This window comes from Asparagus officinalis, chromosome 1, assembly GCF_001876935.1.
Source record: "Asparagus officinalis chromosome 1, Aspof.V1, whole genome shotgun sequence".
Lineage (NCBI taxonomy): Eukaryota > Viridiplantae > Streptophyta > Magnoliopsida > Asparagales > Asparagaceae > Asparagus > Asparagus officinalis.
In genome coordinates, this window is record NC_033794.1 from 58,023,955 (window position 1) to 58,030,271 (window position 6,317).

The window sequence follows — 6,317 nt, forward strand, 5'->3', positions numbered from 1 at the left end:
CAGGAGCCACCCCATGTTCGTTGGTATATGGATGTGAAGCTGTCCTACCATTGGAGATTCAAATTCCATCCCTTCGGATCGCCCTCGCGACTGAGATGACGACAGAAGAACAACATCAGAAACGTCTAGAAGAACTCGAAAGATTGGATGAAAAGCGCTTGGAGGCTCAACAACACATTGAGTTTTATCAAGCCAGAATATCTAGGGCTTTTAACAAAAGAGTCCGACAGAGAAGCTTCAAGGAAGGAGATCTGTTCCTCGCTGCTCACCGACTGATAATCCTCAACTCCAAGAAGAAAGGTAAATTTGAACCCAAATGGGAAGGACCATTTGTAATAGACACAGTCTATTCAAACGGCACATATCGCCTGATTACTCTAGAGGGCGCCAGGCAATTAATGCCAATAAATGGGAAGTTCCTGAAAAAGTACTATCCCTAGTACATTCAGGATAACTCATTTGCCGGGAAGTTCCTTGAAGAATATTACAGTTAATATTCTAGAGGATAACCCAAAATAATTTTTTACCACCAAAATCCCTCACTGATCAATTTCAATTGACAGTGAGTCCACCAAAGTGTCTTTCTGGCCCTCTTGACTCCTTCCATGAACAAGAGGTCCACTTTCAGTTCGGAGCCCCCTTTCGATAAACGAAAGAACTCCCTTCCTTTTCTCTTTGGTTAAGCCTTTTCATGGTTATAACCGAAGTTAAAATTTCACTTTGATAAACGAAGAACTCATTTCTCAGACTAGATAACCAATCCTATAAAAGGTAAGTTTATCTAGATTTTTCCAGATTCTCGGAGTGGAGATCCCACTTCTAGTTTCTTTTGCGCTGGAAATAGAATATAAAATTCTTCCTTTCCAGAGTCAAGGAATAGAATATAAAATTCTTCCTTCCTTGTATTCGGGTTCGTCTTCACCCTAAAAGAAGACCGGGAAATAGAATATAAAATTCTTCCTTTCCCGCACCAACCTTTTCCAAGAATTTGTTAATTTAGGATTCATCCTAGGAAGTTTATCCCGAATCCTAAGCAGGGATAAGTCTGCGCCTAACACGCGCTGCCGGTTTAGTCTTTTCCGCACAAAAAGACACCAGAGTTCGATTCTGGGGTATTCTATCCTAAAACCTATAACAATGGCGAAGTCTACGTATTCAAAGTCGTAGCATCAAGTCTAAAAGAGCTCATTCCTTTAGCACAACGTTACATGCGGAACGGATTTAGACAATCCGTATGCTAGCCCGACTCAAACGGTAGTCGGTAAAGGCTTATCAAACCCGTTGAAGGCTGGGGGTTAGCCAAAAATCCTAAAGTCAACGCCTAACACGCGTTACCGGGTAGCCTGTTCCCGTAACAATGGCGAAGTCTACGTATTCTAAGTCGTAGCATCAAGTCTAAGGGAGTTCATTCCTTTAGCACAACGTCACATGCGGAACGGACTTAAAACAATCCGCATGTAAGCCCGATTCAAACGGTAATCGGTAAAAGCATGTTAAATCCGTTGAGGGCTGAGGATTTGCCAAAAATCCTAATTCCCGTGAGAAAGACGAAGTCTACGTATTCAATATCGTAGCACTAAAAGGGTTAACTCTTTTAGCATAACGTTACATGCGGAACGGACTTAAACAATCCGCATGCTAGCCCGACTCAAACGGTAGTTGGTAAAGGCTTATCAAACCCGTTGATGGCTGAGGGTTTGCCAAAAATCCTATAAATACGAGTCACTGACGCATCAGCTTCATTAGTTGGTCTCGTGACTTGAGCATCAAACGACATTCGAAACCCTAGGGTCAACGCCGGTCAACGCGTAACCCTAGGTCAACGCCAGTCAACGCGTTGCGATCAAAAAGTCAACGTACGACGTTCAAAACCCTAAGGTCAACGCCGGACAACGCGTTATCCTAGGTCAACGCCAGTCAACGCGTTGCGATCAAAAAGTCAACGTACAATGTTCAAAACCCTAAGGTCAACACGTAACCCTAGGTCAACGCCTATCACGATCAAAAAGTCAACGTACAATGTTCAAAACCCTAAGGTCAACACGTAACCCTAGGTCAACGCCTATCAATGCGTTGCAATGAAAGAATGCGTAACCCTAGGTCAACGCCTATCAATGCGTTGCAATGAAAGAATCAATACTCCGAAAAGTATAAGAGTATAAACTGCTTCTCAATACTCCAATAAGGTATATGAGTATAAAATGTTCCCTATTTTTGGTTGAGAAGTTCCTGGAGAATATTTTTCTAAAAATATTCTTAAGGATAACTCAACAATACTACGTCGGACAACGTGTCGTAAATAAGAACTTAGCGCCAACAATCGATGGCCAGTTCCGTGTTGAAACAACAAACACGAGCTAAAGATCAGAAAATCAGGAATCGACTTCAAGTTCAAAACTCCAACAACGGTCAGACAATAAATGCAGCACCGGAACCCTTGCAAGCATTCGACAAAGCACCGAATAGCCTGAAGGATTGAAGGAATCAAGAACAGAAGCCATTCCAAGGTCCCGTTACACCGACTGAAGGTTGGGACAAGCATATCCAAAGTATTCCAGACTCTTCTATAAAAGAACGAGGCTGAAATACTTTGGAGGGGGTATCTGTAGGCATATAAAACTACCTATAGGTCCCTTAACACAGCTCGACACGGTGATTCAACAAACCAACGAACTATCAGGCAACCTATCCAAACACGGTCGTTGGACCACAACACCGAGAATCAGTTAAACGCGACGAAGCGGATTAACGAGGTGACGAGATTAACAAACCACACGCGAACAACGGAATACATTCACTCGCGTGCGGAATCAAGCTAACGGATCGGTGAGTCAATGAGTCATCCAATTGTGGAACGGATTCGAACTCAAACACCGAAGCGGATTTACTGCCAAATCGGGATCCGGACTGCCAAATCAAGATTCAGATCAACGGCGAAACTCGGATAAACCAATAAACCGCGAAAGATGTCAACTAAGGCTTGGATTTTGTCTTTAAGGACATAACACGCCTTGGTGGGATGATGGATCCTTCTATGATACGCATAGTATTTTAAATCTGTGGCCCTTTTAGCTTACTCTTGATCTGTGATTGGTGATAGATTGATCTTTTTGTTATCCAAGAGGTACTTGAAGATAGTCGATACTTCATCTTCCTTAAAAGAGTATTCTTTTGGGAATCTCAGTTCTGAAATTTCTTTGCTTCCTTTGAGGTTGCTGCGCTTGATGCTGCCTTTGAAACGACGACTACTACGAGGATTGTTGTGGTTGTCGCTGTGATGTTTGATTTGCATCTACCATAATTATTGGCGCCTTCCCTCAACTACGAGGAACAAAATTTTGTTTCGGATTATTTGTTGTTGGTTGGCCCCTCTCAAGCTTCCTTCTCTTGAAAAAGTGTTCGGCCTGTTCTCCATTTACTTTCAATTCCTTCCAAGTTTTGGATAACACCACTCCCATGGCTTCTAGCACATCAAAAGAAAGATTATTGTGACAAGTCTGGAGTATAAACTCCTCTGTAACTGGGTCTCGATAACTTATTGCCTTGTTTTAGAAGTGCTTGACAAAATTATCGACTGACTCCCCCTTCTTCTGCTTCTCATCCAGAAGAGTTCTGATTGACACCACAGTGTCATCATCGAAGAAGTTACTGAGGCATAGGTTTTCCATGTCATCCTAACTGTTGATGCTCCCTGGCTTGAGATGTCGATACCAATCGAAGGCGGCCCCGCGAAGGGTGCCTACAAATGACCGGACCATCAAGGGTTCGTGTCTAGGGATTATTCCCAAATGGGACTTGAAATAGATTAAGTGCTAAGTAGGCAAGCCTCTCCCGTCAAATGGTGTGAAGTTAATTAAATTGAACTTCACCAGGTATGAAATTGACTCCCACTCTCTCGGGTATGGACAGAGAATGTCGGTCTTTTTTACCTCTTGTGCAGACATTAAAGCATCGACTCTGCTTTCGAGCTCCTTCATCTTTTTGTCCTCACCTTTATATTTCTTTGGGCAATGTTGAGAAGAATCAGTTGGGCCACTCCAAGCGTTATTGTACTTAGGAGGAGGATCAGCAAAAATGTGTTCATCTGCATCTATATCACTGTCTTCATTATTAGCCTGAATCAGTGTGGTGTTGTGATGATTAGACTTAGCCCGTTGACTAGATTCAGGTGGTTGACGTGACTGAGCCTACAACTCTCTCATTTATTGCATGGCCAACTCCATCTCCATCTTCATTTCAGCTCGAATTTTTCTCGTTGCCGAGTTAGAGCATCATGAAGCATTTGAGCTAGCTGATCAGGAGTGATGGTGAATGCCTCCCTAGCTCACCCCATGCTAGACATTGTATTGTCGAAGGCGATTGTAGAGCAAGCGTCTTAGAGTTCATCCTCTGAGGAAATTCCTTTGTGCATCCTTCTGTAGTCTCCACGTTTAGATGCTCTTAACTAATGCCATGATATTCTCTGAGAAATCCTTTGATCTACCCTTCCTTCCCAAAAAAAGGCAGGGTTAGAGTTAGTTGAATACCGCTTTCCTTTATCTGCCATATTGATGGTTACTTTTAGGAATTCGTCATCTTGGACAGCGAGTCTTCTCTTTCGAAAATGTCTCGTCTTAGGCTTTGACGCTTCAGTTGAAAGTCTCTCGAATACTGAGACTCTCTGTGGAGTGGTCTTGGAACAGTTACATTCTGATAATACTGCCTTGATGAGCCTCTCACATGGACGATAGGAGCTCGACTCTCAAATAGGTCTCTTTCGAGATTTGTTCACACCCCCATCCTGATAGTTCAACTCATTGGCATGATGACCAGAGCACCCTATCATTTGTTAGTGTGACCTCCTAGGTATAACATTATCTTTTGATAGACACATCTTCTTCTAGGGACGTAAAGCCTTGTTGGCATTCTCAGGAGTCGCACATTCAGAATCATCCCCTTACAAGTGTGGAATCCTAACAAGCTCCTGGGTTTTGACATGAAGCCCCAGGTGAGTAGTGACAGGAATTTTGATGGGAGGATGTATACGACCCCCAGCCTGAGGAGTTACTTAGGTTTTATTCACTAGAGGTTTGCCTCGGTCTTTGTGCAGAGGTCTAAGGTGATCTGCCATCGTAATCTTAAACTTTGAAAGATCATGGTTGCCCTGAGGATACACCAGAGGTGTGTCAGAAGACGGATCAGGAAAATACGTCGACAGAGGTGAAGAAGCAGGCGCGAAGATGGTTCCTTGGGTGAGACAACTTGACGTGTCTCGGCCTTGGGCGATACGGGAGGAACTGTCTCAGTCCGCAAGACAGCTTGAGCTGTCTCGGCCATGGGGGGGACACCCCTTGTTGTCTTTGCACATGGTTTCAACGTAGTTTTGGACTTTGGCATCCAAACATTGCGTGATTTTGGTGGTTTTTCATCCACCTCCTTCATTTCTTGCACCTTTTGCACAAGAGCATGAGTGTGAGTGGCACGTGTGCAGCGCTTTAGGAAACGCTCCTTCCCTATCGAACGTGTTCTTTTGACATGGACCCATTCATCGGTCGAAGGTTTGGAGGAAACGTCAGTAACTTGATGTTGGAGTTGATGGCCCCTTTTCTCTAGATCCGCATAGTAACAAATCCCATCGACTATTTCTAGGGCTTTGGCAAGCTGACAAACGAGACGTTGGCATTGCCTCTAAAGAGCCCTCTTCGTTAGAGTTGACGAACTTTGATCGAAAAAGTCCTTAATTGGAGAGGAGTTGTCGTGAGCAGAGCCTCCGATCTTATTGATTGCCGGAGTAGCGTTGTGAGGGGAAGCCTTAGCAATGATTGGGTGAGAGTCATCACCCATAGCCTTCATCAAATTTGAAGACCAAAAAATATTCTTTGATGATAAAATCTTCCTACACTTGCGGGGCGAGGAGGATCTTGAGGATGATGATGATGAAAGGTACTCCCCAAACTTCTCTTGGTTGAACTCGTACTCGACCATTGAGTCAACTGAGATCTTGTTATGTTGCGACACTCCGGTCTTAGTAGTGAGGCCGTTGGTTCCTACTATGGTAGCCAGTGTGATTACGTCGGGAATGATTTTTATTGCAGCTTCCATTTATAACGTTTATCATTTACAACAAAAACAAAAGAGTGAGTTTTTTTATAAAACTTCTCTTTACAAAGAAAATAAAAAGGGGTATTTCCTATAAACAAATGCAGAAACTATTTATTAGTCACTGCTTGCATAGGATCTTTGCCTGTGTCAAGGACGTTTTGATCCGTGGACCACCGATTCAACAATCCGGGTTGATCGTGAAGAAGGCTTTAAGTTATTGTTTTATTTTAGAAACA